Source organism: Rhipicephalus microplus, chromosome 3 (assembly GCF_043290135.1).
Source record: "Rhipicephalus microplus isolate Deutch F79 chromosome 3, USDA_Rmic, whole genome shotgun sequence".
In the NCBI taxonomy this organism is placed as follows: Eukaryota; Metazoa; Arthropoda; class Arachnida; order Ixodida; family Ixodidae; genus Rhipicephalus; species Rhipicephalus microplus.
The window spans coordinates 224694603-224719972 of NC_134702.1; the positions used below are offsets into that span (position 1 = coordinate 224694603).

Consider the following 25370-nt stretch of genomic DNA (forward strand, 5'->3'; position numbering starts at 1 on the left):
GTATTTTTACCTCGCAAACAATTCATACCCGTTCATAAACCTTAGCATTTCATCGCCATCACTTTTAACCTATTTTAAATCGAATTTATTTAAAAACCCTTATGAAAGTGACCATTTCCCATTAATCCTGAGTGCGCCATACGAGAATAACCTTCTTCTTCAGGCCCCTCGGTGGAAGATTGACTCGGCCGACTGGGAACGATTTCAGACTTTTACCCACGTGACGTGGGTTGAAATGTCCGGTCTGACAATAGAAGATGCCGTGAAGTATTTTACAGCTCTTCTGGTCAATGCTGTTTCTCAATGTATTCTAGAAGCGTGTAGATCGGCCTCTCCACGACGTATTTCTTGGTGGAACAATGAATGTAGAAAAACATGGAACAAACAACACCCAAGCGTGGCGGCTATTGTAAGATTCCCCAACAGTGGAGAACCTCACAAATTTTAGGAACATGAAATCTCAAGCAAGGAGGACACGTAGGCAGGCTCGAAGAGAGAGCTGGCAGAAGTTCTTGTCGGAGATAAACTCGTGTACAGACGTAAGCAAAGTCTGGATTGAATTCACAGGATACATTGACGAGAAACACACCCACTTTCTTTGATAAATATGCAGGGCAATACGCTGGACGACCAAGGAAACTTCCTGCGCCCGTTTCAAACATGTATCCAGCTCATTGCATTACTCTAAAAGTTTCCAGCACTACAAAGCAAGAATAGAAGGACAAACTAGAACGAAGGTGTACAAAATGCGAAGAATACAGTAAACCTTTCTGCGTAGCTGAGTTGCAGGCAACGCTAAACTGCTGCAACAAATCATCCCCAGGTCCTGACCGCGTAGCATATAAAATGTTGGTGCACCTGCCTCTCGAAACACAGACAACTCTCCTTACACTCTACAGTGCCAAATGGTGTTCCGGTGTAATTCCTTTTCCGGGGAAAGAGGCCATGGTACTCCCTCTCTTGAAGTAGGGCGAAGATTCGTTCTCTGTTTCGAGCTACAGACTGGTAGATTTGACTAGCTACCTCTGTAAGCTTTTCGAGAAAACGTTAGGCCATCGATTAACACATTTCTTGGAATCAAAGTGCCTACTTGATTCGCACCAGTGTGGCTTTCGAGAGAGTTGGTCCACTACTCACCATCTCGCAGGGATTGAGACCCACATTACAGACGCTTTCATTCACAAGCAATTCTTCCTCTCTGTGTTTTTAGACGTGGAGAAAGCATACGACACCACATGGCGAATCGGAATTCTGAGAGACCTCTCAGAACTAGGTATTTGTGGTGACATGCTGAAGTTTATCGAGAGCTACTTGTCTTACTGAACTTTCTGTGCTAAACTGGGCAACGCTTTGTCAAAACCGTTTTAACTGAAGTACCACAATGTGGTATGCTTAGCTGCGCGCTTTTCAAAATAAAAAATATTTCTCTGCGTCTAAGTATCCCACGAACTATGTTCTACTCGACATACGTAGACAATATCCAGATAGGCTTCAAATCTTGCAACCTTACAATATGCGAGAGGCAGGTTCAGCTTGGTCTGAATAAGGTGTCGAAATGGGCAGATGCAAATGGCCTCAACCTACGAAAGCGCACCTGTGTCCTGTTTTCCAGGAGGACAGGCCTACATTCAGATCCAAATATAGACCTGCAGGACCATCGTCTTCCGGTAAAACCGAACATAAATTCTTAGGATTCATGCTGGACATGAAACTAACATTTGTATCGCACATCAAATATGTTAGAAACAAGTGCGCGAAAACAACAATTATCCTGAAGGTTTTATCGCGCACAAATTGGGGTAGTGACAGAAAATGCCTCACGAGTCTATACAAGAGCCTTATACAAACCCGCATAGACTATCGGGCTATAGTCTCTCAGTCCGCCACACCAAGCGCTTTCCAGATGTTGAATCCAGTCCACCATCTGGGCATCCGCCTTTTCACAGGAGCCTTCAGGACAAGTCCAATACAATGTCTTTACGTAGAAGCAAACTGATGGTCGTTGGAGTTGCAAAGATATTCTTTATCGTTGATGTACTTCCTAAAAATTAGTGAAAACAACAAACAATAAGTATGTTATGCTGTAAACGATCTCTCCAGCTCTTCTCTATTCCATAACCGTCCTGCTATGAGAGAGCCATACTCTCTGCGTGTAAGAGCACTGGATTGGGAATTGAGCATCCCACTCTTTGAATATCAGCTCATGGCTCTTTTTGAACAGCTCCCGCCATGGGAATGGACACTCATAAACTTTGATTTGCCCTTTATAGAACTTACAAAGCATGCTTCTGCCGCAATATTTTCACACACTTTTCTAAGCTTCAGCATAACTATTCTTGTCGCGAATTCTTCACAGACGCATGAAAGTCTCGTGATGCTGTACCGTACGCAGCGGTCGGCTCAGCCCCATCCCTGTCAGAGGCTGGCATATTGATATTGCATCGTAATTCAAAATACAGGCATATTTACGGCAGAAGCATACGTAATATTCGTGGCTGTTAAGCACAATATATATATATATATATATATATATATATATATATATATATATATATATATATATATATATATATATATATATATATATATATATATATACCTTAAGCGTCGTAAAAACAATGAAAACTATGAAAAAACCCAAAAATCTTGTAATAATGCGTCTCTATTCACTGTTACGCACAGTTTACTCGTCCTGAGGACCGTTGTGGTGTGTTGGGTGCCTGGGCACCGAGATATCGAGGGCAATGAAAAAGCGGACCAGCTATAGCCACATCTATCCTTACAGACGGATCTGAAACATCCAGGGAGATCACTGCACTATACCTAAAGCCTTTTCTGAAAGAAACACTCAAGTCACACTGACAATATCTATGGGACAGTCAAACATAAACTAGGTTGTACCTGGTCAAGCCAGAGCTAGGTAACTGGCTACCAACATCTAAAACACGTCGCCCAGAAGTCACACTCTGTAGATTAACAATAGGGCACACTTACAGTACCCACGCAAACCTTTTGTCCGGGGGTGTCATCTAGCTGCGATAGATGTGGTGACCCCCTCACAGTGTTCCATACGATGTACAGAACCAGAGCCGTATAGAAGAAATCATTTCCCATTACCTAACAAGCACCAAATGTCTTTACATTCTTTAATGTTTTTAGGCAAAGAACCTCTCAATAAACAGGACTCACTTTTAGGGTTTTTAAAACATGTGCATGCTTTCGATGTCATCTTTCCCGGTAATCTGTAGCACGACCGCTCAAGAGAGGCTGCTGTTGCGATACGCTCTGTAGAAAGGACCGGCCTCGCAGCCCTTAGTCTGAAGGGAATTGGTGAGATATCCGTGCTAGTCGATTAGTCTTACAGTGCTTCTTATACGACCTTGCGTCACTGATTTTCATTGTACTCACTCATGTCGATCTCATGATTCTAAATACTAGTTGTTTTACGCACGTTATTGCGCAGAGCTTTAGGCCCCCTTAGAGCCACCTAACACCATCATCACCATATTTCGTTCTGGTGCTCTTTGGTTACCAGTGGCCCTTGCGCAATAAAGCACAATTCATAATCTCGTTGAATGCGGCGATACCCATCAAGGTATACGTGTGGGTACCAGCCTACAAGAAACTTTGGGTTTCAAGGACAAACGTAGAATGCTGCACACGTCCACAATAGAAGGAAGTAAGAGGCGGTTAGAGTATTGGCCGCAGAATAGTAGAGATAAAGGCCAGAAAGAGTGGGAAAATGAAGTGAAGCGCATAAGTGATTAGGCCAACTTAGAAAGAAAGATTTCTTTTCATTTTTTCTTACGAGCCTGGTGACACACATGTCACCGGCTCGTTATAAAGGGGACACTCATAGCAACCATCCATCAAGGCGCTCACTGGGGAGCTACTGCGATCCGCGTGTAGAAAGAAGGTTAGTGATGCCGAGCCTCGCTTGTTTAATACACTAGAAATACACATGGACAAGAATGTCAATAAGTTATTACACTGTGGCGTTGCTGTAACAAAATTAATTTTCTAATTTTATGTGCAGCTTCTGTTCCAACAGTGTTTTTCTTAATTAAATGATCCGACAGCAACAAACGTTTGCCTGGAGAGTGGTCACATTTTGACGTGACAGCACTAAAGGTATTAGTTGGTATAGGGCACTACAAAACCACAACAAACACACGAGAGAAGGAAGGATGAGGACATCGTCTTACATTATAGAGGAGCGACTAGCCCAGTTTACCTCGCTTAAAAGCTCCAATGAGCTAGTTTCACTGAAAGTATGGTGTTGGCGGCGTTGCCAGTGTCGGTGTCGGCATCTTTAGTTCAGAATACAAAAGCAGAATTGTTCATGAGAGGAAACTTCAGGCGTTTGCGATGAGAAAAGAGTTCGAAGCCAAAGGGACGCTAGCATGAGGAAAGCGATAGTCTGTCTGTCTGTCTGTCTGTCTGTCTGTCTGTCTGTCTGTCTGTCTGTCTGTCAGTCTGTATATCTGTGCGTGCGTGCGTGCGTATGTGCGTGCGTGTGTGTGTGTGCGCGCGCGCGCGCGCGTGTGTGTGTGTGTGTGTGTGTGTGTGTGTGTGTGCTGTTGCGCTCTGATTGCTTAGCGAAATGACCGAAAAAAAAACTTCGTTAGAAAACTTTCAACTCATGTATTGCGAAGCTTACACGCGTTCTGTTACGAACTTCAATCGAGACGCTACTCTTGCCGGGCTTGCAGTTAGTGTCATGCAGACGGCTTCATTGCGGCTTCTGCATGGTATCATATGGTAGGAAGAACTTCATTGGGTCCCAAAGGTCGACTCCGGGTTAACCCGGACCACACCCATGTCGGGACTGTCAAGTGAATCCCATGTGCATACTTTGCGTCATTTTATTAAGCCGAGCAAACTTCAACTTGATGAAGTGCTTATCAAGTAGTGTAAGTGAGCACACTACCTGAAGCAGTGTATTTTCTGCAGGTCGTCCCTTACGCCACCGCAGCGGGATCCACATCGACGGTCATATTCAGCGTTTAACGATTCACCTAAGGCTATCAAAGGCTTTCGGCTTTGAAAAATGGTATTGTGTCGTAATTATTGTAATGGGAAGTGCGCCTGCAATGTTGCAAAACTGAGACAATCCAAAAGACATCTAAGAACGATGAATTCTGGCTTTAAGACATCAAGCATGGCAAACAAATTACAATCACGGAAATATAGTGTACGTAAATAAAACTTGTCTGCGTCTTGGAAATGGTGTGTACAATAATTTCTCTTCACTGGTTATTCTACAATATTCAATATTTGTTGGTATAAAAAGGGATAGATTATATGAATTTTGTTCAAAGCTTAAAATACAAAGAAACAAAGAACAAGCACTTGTCCTGTGTTTCTTTGTGTTTCTTTTTTGTGCTTAAACAACAGTTATACCATGCATATCCAATGAGCCTAACTTTCGATTCAGAGGCATACATGAACCAGCTCAAAAACAAGCGTCAGAATTTTAAACAAGAAATTACATTTTGGGCGTGATGAGAAACTGAGTCGGTAGTGCATAGCGCCACACCATGATTGTCCTGTTGAGAAGCATTCTCCACTTCACGGGGAGGAGGACAGTCGCTGCTGAAGTCGAAGCGTTGCTTTTTCAATGCTTGATCTCTTGCTTCAGCATCGCCATGCTCTGAAGTGACTGTCTCCACGCGACGCAAGTGTTGCGTACTTATTTCAGATACACTTGAACCTTTCGGCCCCCGTCACTTCCAATCGGCAGAGGAGCCAGTCGTTTTCATAGAACTTTCCTGGTGTTTTGCTGCACGGTCAGGTATTGTAGGGAGCCTGTGATAATGCCAGCTTACTGCATCCGAAACAAGTGTAGATATCTTTTGGTGTGCGCAACTGGTTGTTTTCCTTGTACTATGCATTATATGTGTTAAAGATTGATTCTTTCGGAAAATGCTTCGCGCATACATAATCAGTAGGCTGAAAGGCTCTGCCGTATCCCAGAACATCCCGTCGCCACTTATCCAAGCGCTCTGGTTCACTCGGAGCTTTGAAAAGCGACACACGCTCCGTTTAAGTCCTATACCCTGACTAACGATTCGGGACAAAACACCACTTGGCCATTTCGAGGCGATGCCACCGGCAAAGCCGCTAGCGCCTGTTCAAAGTCACATGCAGCATCGAGGTGTACGTGCACTAAATCACAAAGCATGAATCAACAAAACGAATGCACTGGCAGGGCTCAAAGGCACAGGGCAACGTGTTCCCAAATCATAAATGTCATCTACGCAAAACGTCCAGAAAAAAGTTCTTATGCGTGTGAATTTTAGAGTCAGCGTCGCGCGGTTCTGACGCCCCTTACAGCTGCGCCATCTCAAATCACGTGACAGAAACAACTCGTGGCTCAAGGTGATCGGCGAACACCATCTGCCCGCGCCCTCTTCTTACGCGTGATGGCGAGGGTAAACACCTAATTTATTCTTACACCGTGGCTACGGTACATGGGCATCTTCAAGGGGTTCAAGTGGTGCACTGCCTTTCAAGCCTCACCAGCTCTCCCCCTTCCCCATCCGCAAAGGAACATATTGTTACGAATAAATATAGCACCTGGTACTATATTGATACAAAACAGCCGCTAAAGACGGCTGCAGGAAAGAGGACGACGAAGTGGGTTTTTCCGTTGGATGCTGGTCTGGCGCCATCTTACTCGTCGAGTTCTGTGCGCTGTAAATAGATCATTAAACAAGTTACTCGTAACATTATTGGTGGAGGTGGACGACCCCTGTACCTCGATGGAGACGTGCAGCGATCGCACCATCGGCGTGCTTTCGACTGCTTCGACTGCTGGTACTTCCTCTACGCCGCCCTCGTCAGTCCAAGCCACCACCTACGTCACACTCCCGCACCTCCGGGATCCCGGCACTTTCTCCGGTGATGGTACGATCGATCTCGACACTTGGCTGAAGCGGTACGAGCGCGTCAGTGCAACTCACCGCTGGGATCCCACGCTCATGCTCGCCAACGTGCTTTTCTACCTGGACGGCACTCCCCGAACATGGTTTGAAAGCCACGAAGCTCTTCAAAGAAAAAAAAATACGTGACCTGTTTGGCGATTCATCTGGTCGTCAGCTCGCTGCGAAGAAGACTCTTGCCACACGGGCCCAGTCTTCTACCGAATCGTACGTCTCCTACATTCTTGACGTTTTGGCCCTTTGTTTCAAGGCCGACCAGTCCATGTCCGAAGACGAAAAGGTTAACCACGTCTTGAAAGGCATTGCCGACGATGCTTTCAACCTGCTGGTTTTAACAACATCTCGAGCATCGACAACATCCTTAAAGAATGCCGACGTCTCGAACAAACTAAAGCCCGCCGTGCAGCCCAAAACATCGTGCGCCTTCCGAACACAGCGGCCACCTCTTCATGTGACGACGTCTTCCACCAGGCCCCTCCATGTGGCAACCTCACACGCATGATTCGTCGAGAGGTCGAGGCAGCACAACCGGTAGCCACGCCACTACCGACGCCTACGCCTTCCCCGACCACGATTTCTTTGATACAAGCCGTCGTTCGTCAAGAGCTATCGAATGTCGGCCTACATCCTGTACCTGCCGTATACTCTGCTGCGCCTTCTTTTCGTCCCCCTTCTGCTCCTCGCATACAACGCAATCCGTCCGAATGGCGAACCCTTCATGACAGGCCCTTATGTTTCAACTGTCGACGCGTTGGTCATATCGCACGTCACTGCCGCAGCCGCTGGTCTCCACCGTCCCATTATGCACCTCAGTATTACACCACTTCTGCTCGCGAATCGTCCCCATCTCTTTCTCCATCAACGCCGACCACAATTTCCGCTCCTACAGCACCTCTCATCAGACCTCGCTACGACCGGTCACCGTCCCCTGCTCGTCGTCAGTCCCGGTCGCCCCCACAACGCCGTGCTGCCTCCCCGACCTATTCGCAGCATCTCCGACCGGAAAACTAGGCCGTGCAGCTTCTGGAGGCTGCGTTGACGACCTTCGTAAGAAATCCTCGATTAACGTTAACAACGAACCGGAACCTTTTGGACGTTACTGTCGACAATGTTCGTGTCAGTGCGTTGATAGATACTGGCGCGCATGTGTCCATTATGAGTGCTAACCTTCGCCGCCGACTTAGAAAAGTTGTCACGCCCGCCCTCAACCGAGCTGTACGAGTCGCCGATGGAGGAACTGCCGCAATTCTTGGCATGTGCTCTGCGCGAGTGTCTATTGGGGAGAGAAGCACTGTCGTTTTTTTCGCCGTTATCGAACATTGCCCTCATGAACTCATTCTCGGTATGGATTTTCTAGCCACGCACTCTGCCCTCATAGACTGTTCAGCTGGCTCTCTCCATCTCGATTTACCCCTTTTTTCCGACCCGCCTAGCCCACCGCAAACCAGCCTCTGCTGCATTGATTTCACGCGTCTCCCTCCTAACTCCGTCACACATGTCGAGTTATCCTCCACGCCGCCAGTACCTGATGGTGATTACATGGTGGCCCCGATTCCTGCAGTGATGCTTACGCATGGGGTTGCTGTGCCGCATATGATTCTGACGAATAAGAGAAACCGCACCTTCCTTCCACCGGTCAACTTTTCACTCACCACCCAAGTTCTGCCACAGGGTATCTCCCTGGCCAAAATTACTGCTCTCCAAGATGACCATGTCGAGCCCTTCAGAGTTGACGGTTGCTGCAGCTCAGTCAGTGGTTCCACTCCATCACGTTCTTGGGGTGCCGACATTGAGCGAATGGTGTCATCGGACCTCACGTCTGAGCAAGCTTCAGCGCTTTGCCACGTTCTTGAGGGCTATCGTAGCATTTTCGACTTTGCCAGCAACTCTTTAGGCCAATCGACCATTGTCACCCATCGCATAAATACTGGCCATGCAACCCCCATTTACTGACGCCCCTACCGTGTGTCGACGTCGGAGCGTGCAATATTACAACATGAAGTCGGCAAAATGCTTGCGAAAAACATTATCGAGCCTTCATGCAGCCCCTGGGCTTCTCCAGTCGTCCTTGTTAAAAAGAAAGATGGAACATGGCGCTTTTGTGTCGATTACCGTCACCTTAACAAAATTACCAAAAAAGACGTTTATTCTTTACCTCACATCGACGACGCCCTCGACTGCTTGTACGGTGCCACCTATTTTTCAACTATTGACCTTCGGTCAGGGTACTGGCAGATAGCCGTCGACGAGATGGACCGCGAGAAGACCGCATTCATCACTCCTGATGGTCTTTATCAGTTTAAGGTGATGCCCTTTGGACTCTGCAATGCACCAGCCACATTTGAAAGAATAATGGACTCATTGCTCCTATGGTTGAAATGGTCCACCTGCTTGTGTTACCTTGACGATGTTATTGTCTTTTCGCCCACATTCGACTCGCATCTTGATCGTTTGTCAGCTATTTTGGACGTTTTTCGTCAAGCCGGACTTCAGCTTAACGCCTCCAAGTGCCACTTCGCTCGTCGCCAAATTTCCGTGCTTGGTCACCTTGTCGATGCCCAAGGCGTGCGTCCAGACCCAGAGAAAATTCGTGCAGTCACGAACTTTCCCGTTCCGAGGACCACAAAGGATGTCCGCAGTTTTGTGGGGTTGTGCTCGTATTTCAGACGCTTTGTTAAGGACTTTGCGACCATTGCACGCCCACTCACAGACCTCTTGAAGAAAGACGCCTCGTTCACCTGGGGCCATGATCAAGCGTCATCGTTCTCGCAACTTACGACACTGCTTACAACGCCACCAATCTTGGCTCACTTTGATCCATTAGCCCCAACCGAGGTTCACACGGACACCAGCGGACACGGCATAGGAGCTGTGCTATTGCAGCAACAACGCGGACACGACCGTGTTATAGCCTACGCAAGTCGACTACTATCTCCAGCCGAGCGCAACTATTCCATCACGGAGCGCGAGTGCCTCGCCCTTGTATGGGCAGTCGCCAAGTTTCGCCCATACCTGTACGGGCGCTCATTCCGTGTTGTCACGGATCATCACGCGCTCTGCTGGCTAGCCTCCCTGAAGGACCCCACGGGACGTCTCGCTCGTTCGGCTCTACGCCTTCAAGAGTACACGTTCTCTGTAATGTACAAAACAGGGCGATTACATCAGGATGCGGATTGTTTATCCCGCTACCCTGTTGACGAAGCAACCGATACCGACGCTATCACGGACGTTTTTTTTCCGTGTCGCAGCTGTTAAACATTGGCGAAGAGCAACGTCGGGATGCTTCTTTACGATCCATCATTGAGAAACTGGAGTCAACGCCACGCGACCCGTCCCTACGAATGTTTTTGGTGAAAGACGGGATCCTATATCGCCTAAACCTTGATTCCTTCGGATCAGACTTACTTCCTGTCATCCCAGCGCACCTGCGTTCTTCTGTCCTGCATCAACTCCATGACGCTCCCATAACGGGCCATTTGGGCGTTTCTCGCACGTACGATCGAGTACGACGTCGGTTTTTTTGGCCTGGACTTGCCCGGTCTGTTCGACGCTATGTCGCCGCTTGTGAGCCCTGTCAGCGTCGCGAAACGCCGTCTGCCCTCCCAGCCGGCTACCTTCAGCCGATCGACGTTCTCAACGAGCCTTTCTTTCGAGTTGGTGTCGACCTGTTGGGCCCTTTTCCACTCTCCACAGCCGGAAATAAATGGATTGCTGTTGCCACGGACTACGCGACGCGGTACGCAATCACACGAGCACTCCCGACCAGCTGCGCTACCGACGTTGCGGACTTTCTGCTGTACGACATAATATTAGTGCACGGTGCTCCCCGTCAACTTTTCACCGACCGTGGCCGCACGTTCTTATCAGCTGTCGTTCATGAAATCCTGAGGTCTTGTCATACCAAGCACAAATTTACTACGTCGTACCATCCCCAGTCAAATGGCCTCACGGAGCGCCTTAACAGGACCCTAACCGATATGCTTGCCAAATACGTTGCGCCAGACCACCACGATTAGGACATTCATTTGCCGTATGTGACGTTCGCCTACAACTCATCTCGTCACAACACTGCCGGATATTCACCCTTCTATCTACTATATGGCCGGGACCCAACTCTACCTTTAGACACGTTACTACCTGCGGCCACTGAATATGCTGGTGAAGCCATTGCCCGCGCCGACTATGCGCGCCAAGTCGCCCGCAACCGTCTACAGGCTTCACAGGCGCGCCAACAACAGCTCTACAATTCTTACCATAGGGACGTGCACTTTTCTCCTGGTTCTCTCGTGCTCCTCTGGTCACCTACTCGGCGTGTGGGACTGTCGGAAAAACTGTTGTCGCCCTACACTGGGCCATTCCGTATCGTTCGCCAAGTGACAGACGTCACGTACGAGATTGTTCCAACTGATCCAACAAAGTCATCGTCACCTCCGAGCGACATTGTTGACGTGGCTCGGCTAAAGCCCTATTACCCCCCTTCGACATCATCTGCGTAAATTTAGCACCGGGACGGTGCTTCTACCGCCGGGGGTTATGATACAAAACAGCCGCTAAACACGGCTGCAGGAAAGAGGAGGACGAAGTGGGTTTTTCCGTTGGATGCTGGTCTGGCGCCATCTTACTCGTCGAGTTCTGTGCGCTGTAAATAGATCATTAAACAAGTTACTCGTAACAATATAAACTCTTTATTTAGGGCGAACTTGTGCCCGTAAACTCAAAACTAAAAATGGTCAGCCAAAAATGTCTCTTGCTCGCTGACTACAACTTCATCGGTCTCTTCATCAGCCCCTCGAGTCTCGTGCCGGTCCCTTGGCGTAGCATCGTGGCGCGTGCAGGACGGCGTTCCATGGCGCGGCTTTCTTGCTACTTGCATGGCGGCTTTTACGAACGCGAATTGCGGCACGCGTCTTCTGCGATGGTCGAGCTGTGGCAATATGGTTTTCACCTCCGAAAAGGAAGCTCTGCTAACTACCACGCTGAGGTTAACAGCTTTCGCGCGCATGCCGTGTACGATAGCTCCATATTTCTCTGCTTTTCCCTCTTACCACCGTTAGGAGTTGCCGCATGCAAACCACCTTTGCAGGCCAACATAACTTTCTTCGTCCTTAAATGCCAAATATTTGTTTGCGTAATAGAGATAGTTTGAATCTATCTATCTATCTATCTATCTATCTATCTATCTATCTATCTATCTATCTATCTATCTATCTATCTATCTATCTATCTATCTATCTATCTATCTATCTATCTATCAAGCCGTCTACGTCTGGGTGCTCTCGGGATTAGCTTGGTAAGATCATGACATGAATAATTTCAGAATTATGTCGCGTACGTCGTCAGGCACTTTCTTCCGCACTCGCCAGGCACATACCCTTGTACCAGGGGCCACGGTATGTAGGTATGCACCACATGTGTTTGACAGTATATACCTACCGAGGAACAGCGAGTAAATAAATTAGTAATATTAGTGCGAAACCGTTAAGAAAAGCCAACATCAGTAGTGTCAACGCGACGAATGCAAAGTATATAGTTACTGCTCCAGCAGGAGTTGGACCCCAGCATTTTGCGTTCTACTTCATAGGCGCGACAGCTAGGCCCCGAAACTGCTTCAGAGAAATAAGCTATTCCAGCGTAATTTTGGTGAAACGTGAATTGTGGCGGCACTGCTATCGATCTACTTTTATAAAGTTACATGAGTAGTACTGTAATACAAGCGTAACGTCGGGTGACCGTCATTCGTATACTCAAGTGCCATCTACTGAAGTTGGTCTACGTAGATTACGGCTCCCGATCTCGCAAGCACAAGGACTACATATGAGCTAACCGCTTCTTGTGTTTGTAATATTCATGTTGCTTGTTACGTAAGATATATGCGGCTTTTCAACGCATATGTCAGCGCGCACAACGTTTCTAAATATGCTTAGCGTCATTTCGTAACTGTTCGCTTCATCAAAAAATTACACATCAGTCACCTTCTCTCCGCATGAAATCGATTGCCATGATACGTAGAATCTACTGTTTTTTTTTTTTTGCTTCTGACGAAGACAAAAAAAAGCAAGATACTTTAGGCTGGCCTCTCTTAATTAGGTAAAGTGTGGGATTGGCCTAGTTGGTAATCACGCGAAAATTTCAGACACAAGAGATGAGGACGAGCGCAGACTTTCAACGGATTAATTAGTACTAAGACGCACATATATATGTTACAGAAAAAAAGATAACATCTCTTGCTTAAGAAAAAAAAACACAAAACTGGAAAGCCAAAAGAGACTGCAAGAAACCACGTGCTCACCCCGGACCCTCGCCTGCTGAATTTAAATACGCCAATTCTTTTTCAGATATACGTATAGACGGTTTGCTGACGCAGCTGCCTCGAGCGATTGCTCCAGCATCGATTATAGGCCTTGTGCATTCCTTAGGGTGAGTGAGAACCCTTCCCTTTTCGAACAATGGCTCGCACCCAAATTCGAAACAATGAGCGTCCAAAAAATCATCCAATCCTGCACTTCTTACTTTTTGGCAATGTTCTCCAAGTTTTACATTAAGGCACCTGCCTCAGTGACCTACGTACTCAGCTCTACAATACAGAAGTATACCATATAGAATGCCTGTTGCACGCTCAATAAACTTTTTACAGCGCTTAATCTTGCAGTTTCTCACGGTGCTTCCTATACGGGACTGGTACAGACATATAACTGAGCCAATTTATTCAGCGCAAAAAAACAAAAACAAAAACCACCGACACGCTCACTCTTTGGCTTATCTTATTGGGTTTATGTGAGATACCATGTAGATACGGTATCACCGCCACTCTCTTGGCAGTTGTGTCTTGTAAAGCGTCCCCATCATTACCTACCCTTCACTGTCTTCGCAGCTTGTCAAAAGCAGAAACTAGCAACGAACTGGGATAGCTTGCTGTCCTTTTACGTATCGTCATTAAGGATCTCCTTCTTCTCCCTCTGGGTTTTTTTTTCTAGCGTCTTTGTTATTTTCCGGCTTTCGGCCCCATATGTTAAAACCATCAATAGACAATTGTCATGTACTTTCGACTTTAGCGAGAGTGGTCAATTACCGGTCAGGACTTTATGCCCTGTCAGGAGGTGTCGCAATTTAAATTTACTACAGTGCTGTCGGGAATCAGCCCGTGCAAAAGCTAAATGCGTTAAATAAAACTCCAAGTTTCGTAATTGAACTTCAGCTTCGCAAGAACTTTCGTCAGCGTAGACCCAGTAATTTACCAGGCCACATGGTTCCGAAAGCGGTAAAGCGTGATATTGGGCACTCATTCAAAAGCCGGCTAATTTTCCGCGGACTTGCTGACGTTTCATTTCAGTCTTTCTGGAATAAAAGCCTATTCACCACCGAAAATTTCACGATCTCTATACGAGAAACAAGGGGCCATACAAAGAGACGTCCGCTTTGAAACAGAACGCCCAAGTGACGAGCTCTTTGAAGGCGATAAACTTTTCTCTTTGAATTGAATGCCTTATGAATTTTTAAACAGGCGCCTGGCGCCCTTTAATGTGCATGTGAGGCGTGAAAAAGCACTTTATTAATGTCACGCTTCGAGAGAAACCCCGCAAGGCTTAAAGGTTATGTTTGTTACGTAAATGTTGCATTATATTTTGTGCTTGGAAGAAAAACGCATAAAAGAAGACTCTAGTAGAGCTGGCTGCAGAATTGCTTCAATCGCGCCTGCCACTGACACCCCGTAAGTGCTTTGCGAAAAGTATTCTAATATATACTCGCTCTGTAGATGCAGTAAGTGAACTGAATGAATTCTTAATGCGAGTATGGCTCACGCGAGCAGTAAATTCTGCAGTTCCAATCAATGCAGTCGGTTATCGCTCGTTTCGCACGCTTGTTAGAACAGTTAAAGGAAGGCGGACGTCCTGCCCTCAAAAGGGCACATAGCCACGTCGATAGGTATCCATCGCTACTATAGGCACGTTGCATTCGATGAGTGTATAGGCCGTTTAACATGACACAAAAAGTAAGGATTCTCGGACTGCGAACTCGCTCGCAGCGAAAAAAAAAAGGTCAGTTCTTTCCGCGCTGCAGCGGTCTGTGGCGTTAACCAGCACGTTAGAAATTTTTGTCTGATTACAGTGACGAGAGCGATTTTCGGCATGGACCCGTTACTATATGGGCGGACCGGCCAATCCGTCAAAACTGCGTCGATGTGTTTTAGTTGTAACGGCTGATGCTGTGCACATTAAACGTAATGTAGCTTGAAAAGTGTTCTTAAATGACGAAACACGCGACCCCGTCGTTACCATTCATGAAAACCTAAAGATATCATATTGCACAAATAATTACATAACATTAAAAAAATCAACATTGTCTGCCACAAAGAACTGTGGCGAGAACTCTCCGCTACAGTCACATAAGGAAAATCGTTAAATATTTGCAGTGCATGTGAAACGAAATTGCCATTAGCGATGTCTGTGAACACAGTGAATGGAGTGAGCGGAATGATTTTTTTCGCTGCAATCTCGGCTTGGGAAACGGCCTTATGCCGCCGCGAAAGGAGCGACAAATGCTACGAGTGTGTGATAACGTAACTGATCGTGTAGGAAAAAAAAACGCCTAACAGATGAAAGTTGGGCCTTCAACACGGGTTATCGCTGGGGCCAACAAGTTTGCCAAGGGGCTTCAGCAACTACAAGGCAGTAACTGCATACTTTAGCACGCGTATGTGTGGGCGTCGCGCCCTCTGTCCAATCAAAGGCAGAAGAGGAGAAAAAGGCGAGCGTAGAAAGAGTGTGGTGGAGGGGAATGGGGAGAACGTCTTAGCATGAAAGGAGAGTGGGATGTAGAGTCAAGCTCGAGTGTCAATAGGGTGAGTAACAACAGACAGGAACCACATCCGTCGAAAAGAGAGAGGACAGTAAAGGAGAGAACAGACAATAAATAAAAAACATCAAGACAATTAGAAAACACAAACGAGATGAAAGTAGAAATTATTCTGCTGAGGAATTTGCTGAAGGTCTTGCAAATCGCTCCACACGATGCTTAAGATACACCGAAGAGCTGCGGTCGCCACCACACCAAAGAAAATATTCGCGATTTTTGCGAGAGTTAAGTTGCAACAGCAAAGAAAAGATTTGCAAAGAAGAGAGTTAAAAAAAAAGAAAACTTGCGATTTCGCACAAGAAAAGTTCCAACAGCAACACCTACTTCCATGACTGCCCCCATAAAGAGCATCGTCAAACTCATTGTAATATTGCCGGCAACCTGATGCGATAACCGGATCTCCTCCGAGGTTTCTTTTCCCGTAAGTGAAAGCTAATTTTTACGGCGAATGCGTAACCACGGCTCAAAAACGCTGCGCTGCGGATGGCGTCCCTCGGTAGCGATAAGGCGCACGACGCGCCGCCCGAAACTCATTCGTCAGTGACGTATTATTCTTTGCAGAGCAAAGTTAGTCGTCTCGCAGTTCGGCGTTCGCATAGCACTCTCTAGGGTGCACTCAAAGGTTTCATGCAGGATGCGGAATGAAAAGCAGATAAAAAAGGACCATTTAGTGTTGCCCGTTTGTTGTATAGTAAGATGAAGTTTTAAAATTCGTGTAGTCATTGCAGCGTGCACAATCCCTGCAAAACACAGACGCTCCGTGGAGGGCACTATTTTTTTAGAGCTTATTTTTGCAAGGTCATCTGAAAGTTCAGTAAAATAATATAAAAAACGAAAGTGCACCATATTTATGTAGCTTTCGTAATTTGTGAAACCGATTTGCCGCAACACGCCATTACTTACTTCAGCCACTTTAGAGTTTGTGGCTGAGGAAGAGAGTACAATACGTTTTATTGGGCTTGAGTTATGCATCCTCTCTAAAAGACAATGAATAAAAGAAGTTCACGAAAACTGGCGCATACAAGCCGGGTAAACTGCAACACCGAGCATTACTTATGGAACATACCCATAGAGCCATACGAAAGCGTTCAGCTTCCGTCATTTAAGCGTGACTGCGGGGAAGACTCGCCCTTTTCTGAATAGCTCGACGTTCGGTGCCTGTTTTACGTTACGAATTGAACTCTGTGCATCGCAGCCCCAATTTTCCCGGAAACGTGAGTGAAAAAGCGATATATTAAAATCAGCTTATTGCAGTATTGATTTTCCGTTCGTGATTTAACACTTTCCCTTCGACTGCGACGTGGACTCGACGTCGAAGCTCGCTTAACAACATAGATTTTTCTTCTGACCAGATTAAGCGCGATACGCCTGAGAGCTCGAGTAGGTTTCAATGGGTCTGCCACGAACTACATTCGCGCTTCCCCAGATACTGTTACCTCGTGGGGCTTATGTTGAGCCTCGAGATTGCTTCATTTTATTAACGATGTGAGTTAAAGCTAACATATATATATCTCTCCTTGTTGTAGTTTTTTTTTCTTTGTTATGAGGCACTCACAATCATATTAGAAATAAGGGCGATCAACTGAGGAACTACAGTATATGAAACCGAGTCCTGACTTCGTTTGTAAAATCCGAAAAGCTTTTTTTACGTGTACGGAGAGAAATTGTTTGATAGTGGAGATAAATCACTGTTGCGAATAGAAAAAATGAAGAAACCAAGTTGCGTAGTCATTATGGCTATATTACTTGATACGACTCTAGTTTTTTTTTTTTTGATCGTTGTCTCCCATCGTTGTTCGGCTGAAGGATAGCGTGTACACGCATACATCTTCGCGGGCGAACCTCTTCGCTGTGTAATAAAGAGCTCATAACGCGCACATAATACGACAGGCGATTTCTTTGAGATGCGGCTGCTGCAGCAAGCTTTCTTTCGCCTGCGGCGCAAACGCAAACGATGCAGTCAAAACATAACACATTCAGATGTATGAGCTCTCTGTTAATCCATCTAAAGATGTGGCATGCCCGGCCATTTATTTTTATTTTATATAAAAATACCTTACAGGCCCTTGTTGCAGGGCATTGTGTAAGGGGGGTTACAAAGGGTGAGTGTCGCGACAAAACCGTAAGGAAACATCAAACTTTGAAAGAACTCAACAAAAAATAACGCGTTATATGTCACTAAAGAGAGAATGTACAAAAAGTCATTTGAAGTTACACATCGGAACATTGCTGGTGGGAGGAGAACAAATATCCGCAATACACTTACTAAAGAACACCTAGCACACACGTAGCCAAAAATATTTTAGAGCAGCGTGCAGAAAGCAATTTGTTCTTGTTTAAGAAATACAGGATAATAAAGGGCGATAAGAGAGTTTTTCTCGTGTGTATAAGAACATTATAAAGTAGGAAAATGCAGGCGGTCACAAAGTGTGAAGCGAAAAAAAAAAAACGCGTGCTCTTCACTGAACGAACACAAGGCCCTAAGCTGTAAGCGGGAGGAAATGGAAAAAAAACGAATGAATATAATTACACTGGAACGATACAGGAGGTGCAACAAATACTTGTAAAAAGGAACCAATCGAAGTGTCTATGACTGAAAGACTTACTTCAAGATAGAATTACTACTTCAATTACTTCATTAAAAATTAATTCAATTACTACTTCAAGAATTACTTCAAGATAGCCCAGCATTGAAAAAATAATTATTGTTTGGGGTTTTACACAACAAAACCATTATATATGAGAGGCCGCACTGGAGGGTTCATGATCAAACACAATCTACCCGCGCAAGAAAAGAGGGGGCATTCAGGAAGGACACACACTCATCAGCGCTGTGTGAGCGTGTCTTTCCAAAATGCTCCGTCTTTTTTTTATTGCGTGGTTAATTTATCCAAATCACGAACCAATTAAGTCAAGAAGCAGCTTTAGCGAAGTTTTTTTTTCTTCTAGTAGTGGAAGACTCTGGAAATTTTTAAATTTTTACCACCTTGTGTCGTTTCATGTGCCATGACATCACATCGAACACGGGCCTCTTCCATTTAGCCTCCATGGAAGTGAGACTATCGCGGCCGGAATTGATCGCGCAGCCTCTGAGTCAGCCGCCGAGTGCCGTATCCACTGTTTCACCTTGGCGGACACGCATGTATTAGAAGAAGGTTACTGTGATAAGAATGTTCTTGTCATTATGGCGACGAAACGCATTGTGTTCACACAAGCGGTTACACGGCATTTCGACCCATAACATTTCAGGGCTTTATATGACGATTACGCATCGTACAGCGCTTGCCCCTGCCTTTTCTATACGCGAGTCGATTGTGAGCCAACTCATTCGCAGCAACTGAGAAGACAGACAAGGCACCAATTCTATTGGTTTGAATCGTTTAACTGCTCTCTGACAGAATTATAGTTGCAGGAAATATCTGAGAAATAAAATAGTAGCACTAATATTTCAGGTTGTGTGTTCACAGATCACAATGCGATAACGAGAAACGCCTTACTGGACGGCTCCGAGCACTTCGTCAAACTGTTGTTCTTTAGGCGTCGAGCGATCACCTCCATCGAAGTGCGACCGCAGTGACTAGGATAGAACACATGACCATTGATGAGCAGCCGCGTACTGCCACCTCGAAACGACCATGATCAAAGCTTATGCGAAGAAAATATATAACTTATTCGTGATTAGTTCACTAAGAGGTCAGTAACCCTATCTCTCTAGATAGATAGATAGATAGATAGATAGACAGATAGATAGATAGATAGATAGATAGATAGATAGATAGATAGATAGATAGATAGATAGATAGATAGATAGATAGATAGATAGATAGATAGATCTATCTATCCATCTATCGGTCTATCTAGCCATCTAGGACTTTTTTTTAGTTCTCCTGGCAGTTTCGATAATGGTATCGTTACCAAAATTGGTATGCCATAACATGACTGTATGAAGAACATATCTGACTATTCATAACATGAAAATCATGACATGTATGTCATGAATGTCACAATTTACATTTCATGGTCCTTCAGCTCTTGCGGTGGTTTCGTTCACATGAAATGTTGCAAAACTGGTATGGTATGGCATGGTTGTATGGCGAACACAAGCGACAGGCCCTAACATAAAAATCGTGATATGTTTGTCATGTTACAACATGACTACATGCCATGCTTATGATGCGCTTGTGGTCGTTTCGCTAGCCTCATATACACCAAATTTGGTATTATAGTGCGTAAATGATTGACGAAGGTATGTGGCTGGTGCAAACATGATAGTTATGAGATGCGTGTCATGTAACAACATGACTACATGCCACGCTCATGATGCCCTCGCGGCCGTTTCGCTTGCTTCACATGTACCAAACTCGGTATTGCAGTACGTGAATGAATGACGAATGTATGTCACTGGTGAAAACATGATAATCATGAGATGCGTGTCATGTAACATGACTGCGTGTCACAATGATGATGCACTCGTGGTCGTTTCGCTAGCTTCCCATATGCCAAACTTGGTATTACGTCACGCCAACGGTTGACGAAGATATGAGACTGGCGCACACATGATAACCATGAGATGCGTGTCATGTGAGAACATGACTACATGCCATAGTCAAGGCGCCAATACATTTAGACGTGACGCGGTTCGCGTGCTCGCCGGCGTTCATTTCGTCGCGTCACAGCGACGTTGCCACGCCTGGCACCGGTCCAGTCATATGCTCGCAGGTACGCGCCGCGCTTGGTTGCTTTGACATGTGCGCGTGTCAGCGCGTCCGGCGTCCCTCCGTCATGAAAAGAGGGAGACGCAGTGTTGTCTGGGTAACGCATCGGCGCGAAATGCAGCATATCGTATTTCGCGCCATTTGCCGTTGGGCCGCCCCGACGGATGCTGGTCGCGCCTGGCGTCGTACAATAGCATGCTCGCGTTTTGCTAACGTAGCGTCGCTGTGCCCAGAGTGGGCGAGCGTCAACGCTACATTGGGGTATATTGCGCCCTTCGCGGCCGTTTCGCTAACTCCACATGTACCGAATTTCGTGTTACGTAAGGTCCATGGATGACGAAATATATGGCTGATGTAAACATGATAATCCTGACACGCGTGTCGTGTAAGAACGTGACAACATACCACGCTCATAGCAAGCTCGCGGCTGTTTCACTAGCTCCACATACAGAACATTTTGTATCACGTGACGTGAATAGATGGCGAAACTAAACAACACGTCAAAACATGATAATCATGACACGGAAGTCAAGTACGTCTTCATTTACCTCCACCTCGTAACGTTGCGCTTGATTTTAAAGTAACTCGTCAACATTTCTCATTCGTGCTTCGCATATCATCAATTCCCACTGTGTGTGGGATCTGCCAATTTTTTTTTCAGTGCTGAACGTCTACAAATGTTGGCTCCTAGCCTGTACTGAGGTGAAAGCTGGCCTATTGAAAAGTGCGAAATTCGAATTTCGGGTTACGGTAATTCTTGATGGGCAAAAGAACGCGCAGGCACACAGCGAAAGGGAATGGCTGCGACAAAATTCATTTCCCAACTGTAATCGAAATCAGGTGAATGTTGCCTGGCTCGCGAGTTGGTATCGGGTTTCGTCTCGGCAGAGACGCTGACACGCGGTGCGCGCTGAACACGTTCCGGCGGAGTTTTCGATTGAATACGTGCAGCACCCTTTATTTCTTGTACATTTTTTTTGCCAAATAGCAAATGCCTTGGCTTCAAAGACGGGGTTAGGAAACCCATCGAGCGCTTAATACCCGTGCAAACACCCTGTGAAATTATGCGTTGATATTACTTCGAAATTCGGGCAACTAGCAATCCGCGTTATGCCAATGTTCCTGCTCCACCGAATACCAGGGAGGTGTGAGTGTGCGTGTGTGTGTGTGTTTGAAAAGCGGGGAGTTAGTTTTCCTAGTTTGATAATCTTCACGCGCACTCCTTTAAAATATCCAGAATTTCATAAACCAGCTTTTTTTAAATAAAACTTTTGTTTTAACTTAATATGAAGCAATACATAAAAATTTGTAAGAACAGCTCGATTCCTACTCGGAGGCTGGTTAGAGTGCATGTGTATTCGCAATAACAAGGGCAACGCATACCTCTATCACACGCTAGAATTATGTACTGGTAAACAAAAGCCTCTATTTTTAATGAGACAGGCGATAGCATTTGCACGCTGCTCCTCGAAATACCTCAATATATTGCTTCCAATATTTTGTTTCTTCTTGTTTGTCCTTATAGGTTGAATAAAGGACTGTGACCCTTAGTGGAGAAAAAATCGATGAGAGCAATGTAAACATTATTATATCTATTGCGCGTCGACGTAGATTCATTACTGTACCTCCAATACGCAGCTATACATTGTTTTCAAAACTGAAGAGGCAAGCGCGTTATCTAAGCTTGTCTTGCATAAATTAGTTTCGTGATCTCATGGGCGTTCGTATTTGCGCTCATCGCAGCAATATAGGAATTACTACCAGATGATACAGCGCAGCCACAGCTGATTGAGAAATTAGCTTGAAAGATATAGTTCCTGGGGCAGGAATGACTTGTACTTCTTATTTCCTTCTCTTAGGGCTTCTTTACCGGGGCTTGCTCATGATAAAATTTGCCGCTCATGCACTCACTGCGAAGAAACGTTGTACGTTTAGACAAAAATTTTGCACTTTTTTTCTGTTGCAATTGATAGATTACGAGCCACTTATCACGGCTAGAAATATTGCGTAACTGCTCGACGGTTATTTATTTAAAGACGCTCTTGAAGCGCCAAGGCGTAGTTTCGGTTTCAGTGAGCACCCAGTCGGACAGAAGCCGTTCCAGTGGCTATAGTAAACACAGATGGCCGCGTGACCACGCAAAAAAACTGTGACGAGAACGGCGTGCGCGAGCTGGCACCGCGCTTACCAGCCAACACAAAACTCGTGGCCAAGGCTTGTTTACGCTGACACCGCGTTGATGTCGGCGTCGCGAGGCGCTCAGCATCCTGCACTGTCACGCGGCATGCACTTTAAAATTTATTTTGTGCGTTCTCTAGGCTTCATTTGCCCTTGATAATTCGTAGAAGATGTGTAAGTTTCCTCATAAATATACCTCACTCATTATGTCGCCTCCAGAAATTTAGCTCATTTCTCCGGTAATACCCGGTCGTAAATCTTTGAAATTTATTTCGCAGAAGCTTCTGTCCCTTGCAATTTTTTTTGTGGTGCAGCCAAATAACGAAAGATAATAGTGTGAATTTTATCATTTCATGATCTTTAGGTATAGCAATTTATGCAATATAAAGTGCAAAAACCAGCATTTCATTATGAGCCGCACTATAGAGGAAGGCGGGGGGAGGGTGAAAGGCATGAAATTATTTCTAACATTGGGTACCTTTAACGCAAACGAAATCTCAGCGCACTGGTGTTCTTTGCAAATAGCCACCATCTCACTGTGGCTGCCCTTATCCAAAATCGAACCCACGCCTATAGGAGGATAGCTGGGCATCACCACGGTGGTAAGGATAGCAGCTTTGGCGTGAACAAACCTTTCAGGCTTACAATTATCCGTTAAATTTATGCGGTGCACCGACCGCAGCATTGCACTGTAATTCTGCTGTGCTTGTGAATATGCAACTCTCACTTTTTCTTTTTTTTTGCTTTCTCTCTCTCTGTCTCTCCAATTCTGCAAGCTTTTCATCATCGAAGATGCTGTACTGGTACGAAAGATTGTCCACTGTGCTTATAAGATGAACCATAGAGCTAAGGCAGTATAGTCATTTCAAAGCGGCCGCCTCTTGAACACTGAAGCAATGTTCGGCAGTTCTTTGTCGAAATACGAAGCATTATTCTCTTCCTTTCTGTAAAGAGTTCTCACTCTCTCGAAGCATCAGAGAAGTGAATTTCGCTCTTTTCAAACGAATTCTCGATACCTAAGCTCAACGGCTTAGGACCCTTCGCTGAGGGAGCTATGCAGATGAGCTTAAACGTCGAGAATCTTTTTTATCTCCCTGTCGTAAGTGACCCTTGTTCAAACGGGAAATACACAGGAATGTGCACAGAGCTTCCGTAGAGCTATTCTGTACCAGTGATGATCGATTTGTGGGCGAAGAACGCTCGTAATGGCAATTCTATCGTGTGGATGTTTTTGTTTTTGGAAGCAGTTAACGGAGGATATACGATGCGCCGTTTTGTAAAAGGTCGTGTGGCGAGTTTTTTGTGTTCGAGACGGGGCTATTAGGAACACGTGCTTGAGTAGCGATTGGGAAAGGCCTTCACGGTGCACCCACGCGTGCTCTCAGGTGGATCTAGAGAAGAGTCTTGTTTCAGAGTCCTGAAATAGTCACCACACAACGCCTGGCTCACGCCAGTGAAGGGAAAGAGCCTCGCGCGCCGAAGTTCATTCTCTCCACCTGGTGTGACATACTACAATATTTAATTACGGGAACTGCCTAATGGTTAAAAAAAACTAAAAGTAAGCGGTGCGACCGAAGCATGATAGCCGGTGCTTGAACTGAATGTCTGGAGGGACCAAGTGGCAAGAGGCGCGACCCCGAACTCGATTGTTCGCACGGTGTGCGCTGAGCAGCTGCATTTCGAAGCTTTCGCCACGATTTGTGAAGAATTGTGGTTTAGAAAAATAAAAAAATAGGGCAGACCAGAATTAATACATACTAGACACTGCTGGGATATAGTGACACGTAATGACGCTGAATCGCCCCTTAAAATCGACAGGCTTGCCCGCCTAGGTGGAACAGTGGCTACGGTGTTCAGCTGCTTGACTCAAAGTCTTGGGTTTGACCCCGACAGTAGCAGTCACATATTGATTGCGGTGAAGTAGTTAATTGATTGATGTGTGGGGTTTAACGTCCCAAAGCTACCATATGATTATGAGTGAACCCGTGCTGGAAGGCTCAAGAAATTTCAACCTCCTGGGGTTCCTTAACGTGCACCTAAATTTGAGCACACGAGCCTACAGCATTTTTTCCTCCATCGAAAATGCCGCCGACGTAGCCGGTATTCGATCCCGCGACCTGCGGGTCAGCAGCCGAGTACCTTAGCCATGAACTAGACCACCGAGGCGGGGCTACGGTAAAATGGTAGCGCCCCGTATGCTGTCCGTTGGGAGTACACGTTAAAGAACACCGGATTAAAGAACACCAGACATTTCCGGAACTCCCCACTAGGGCATCTCTCTTATTGGGGTTTTGGGACGAGAAGCCACAGATTTAAACGATAAACAATAAAGTGACTCTCTTCTCAGCATGAACTGCAAGTGCTAGTCACTTATTTTATTGAAAGTCGGCGCTTCTCTCTCTTTCTTTTTCGTTTTCTGCGCTACAAGCTACAGTGTAAATGATGTCAATGAAACTAACTCATAAGTATCTACATACAAAAAAATTAGAATCACTTTAAACAGCTCCCAACTCCAAGTGTCACCCTTAATTGAAGAATATTTTCTCTTCAAAAATACTGTTGAACAATACTGCCAGAGAGGCTGTAGCTACTTCGTAATAGTAAACCGGTAAAATTTAAGGCTCTCCTAGGGTCATGTACTGCGTCTAGCTACCCATTGTCTTTGAAAACATGACCATCT

At 45.7% G+C, this 25370-nt stretch overlaps 1 protein-coding gene across 4 annotated transcripts in view; it reads left to right on the plus strand.

The window, feature by feature from the left end:
- Positions 1 to 25370, plus strand: part of LOC142804140 (uncharacterized) — a 184208-nt gene that overhangs the window by 22979 nt on the left and 135859 nt on the right. For 2 of the 4 annotated variants that reach the window (XM_075890737.1, XM_075890739.1), the window contains exon 2: positions 13280 to 13361. The exons of the other annotated variants lie outside the window; for them this stretch is intronic. The gene's annotated coding sequence lies outside the window, so the exon portion shown is untranslated. The remainder of the gene's footprint in view (positions 1 to 13279; positions 13362 to 25370) is intronic. 4 annotated transcript variants of the gene reach the window in all.